This window comes from Propithecus coquereli, unplaced genomic scaffold (genome assembly GCF_000956105.1).
Source record: "Propithecus coquereli isolate 6110/MARCELLA unplaced genomic scaffold, Pcoq_1.0 Scaffold110, whole genome shotgun sequence".
NCBI classification, from domain to species: Eukaryota; Metazoa; Chordata; class Mammalia; order Primates; family Indriidae; genus Propithecus; species Propithecus coquereli.
In genome coordinates this window covers 5,918,001-5,919,649 of record NW_012134970.1, presented here as the reverse complement: position 1 = coordinate 5,919,649, position 1,649 = coordinate 5,918,001, and positions in this window count along the sequence as shown.

Here is a 1,649-nt window from a genome sequence, read left to right as displayed (position 1 = left end):
ATAAATTATACTATATACTTTCTTCACTTTGTTTTTCACTTAATAAGACCACTCCCTAGCATTATACAGAAATATACCTCATTGACCTTTACAGCTACGTAATACTCAATCATGTGGATGTATCAGGGTTTAAAATAACCTCTTTTTAAATGGGGTATGTACAATATTTAGATAACTAATATTTCATTAAATGCCTCTGACTTGTGAGTTAAAAGTGAGACTAAAAGGTACCAGAAACCAAGTCAACCAGGCTGATTGGTAAATGTAGAAGTTTTAGACAGGGCATGTGTAATATTCAGATGACTAATACATCTCAATACAGTGGGTACATATGCATTTGGAGGGTGGGACTGAAAACTTTTTGAAAATTAACTGTAGGTTTTCTTCCAGCCATAACTGCAAAAAACATCTGAGATGCCTATCTGAGTCCTAATATCTTCTCTGAATCCTGCTTCCCATCTAGAAAGATCAACATGACTTGAACTAAAGAAAAGACAGTGCTTTACTGATCAGAACAAGAGCTTGTCATTCAATCGTTCTGGCTGATAGGCACTGGAACATTAGTCAGCATGCTGAATGAGGTATGCCTATAACAGAACTAGACATTAAGGAAACTAATACTAGTAATAGCTAACTCTTCTGTGCTCTTCCCATTGGTAAGCACTGAATGAAGGCACTTTGAACATTAACTTACTAATATTTAAACTTCACTATCCTGTGAAGTAGGTACTAGTAATAGTCCTGTGTTAAAAAGTAAGATACTAAGGCACTGAAAGATTACATAACGTACATAGAGTAAAATAGCTAGAAAATGGCAAGGCTGTGATTTAAACTCAGGCCTTCTGGTTCCAGATCCCACAATCCTAATCACTGTACTACCCAGCCTTTGAAAGGTATTAGGACCAAAAGAAATAACATTCAGAAGTTAGAATAGTAAACTGAGATGATAAAAGTTTTCATTCTGATGCAACAACCAAATATAAAAGAAAACAAGAAACAAGTAGGGGAATATGGTTTAATTTAAAAAAAAATTATATGCTCTAAAACATTTTACTTAGAAACTTTCACTAGAAGAAAAACAAAACAAAAAACATGAAAAAACATCAGCACGAATACATAATGCGCACTTTAATTGTAGATATATTAAATGTATATTAATACTTCTATAACATGATATCATCTCATATTGTTAACAAAGAATACACGGAAGTGATACTAGAGAACTACAGAATCCCGGATGCTGTGGCAGATGGGGTACCCTTATAAGAGCCAGAAAAGGAGCCCTGGAAGGTGGAAAGATAAGAGACAAGCAATCTAAAACCAGCATATGAACCAGCTGTGAGTTTTTAAAAATGTCAAGATGAATCTGGGAATGCCTTTAGACACAGCACACACTTTAATGAACATCAGAGAATTTACAGCGAGATTGTAAAGTTAGGAATGTAATTTTACTGTAGGGTCTTAGCCATGACTCTCACCTCACTCTACCGTATGCAAAGGAACAAGGAAAAGTATTTAGTCACGATTTGCACCTTAATCAGCATTAAATACTTCACAGTAGCCAGAAACCCTATAAATGTAGCAAAGCAGACAGGCCTTTAACTCAGTCTCAAGGCCTAGTTAACATCATAAAATTCATAGTGGGAAAG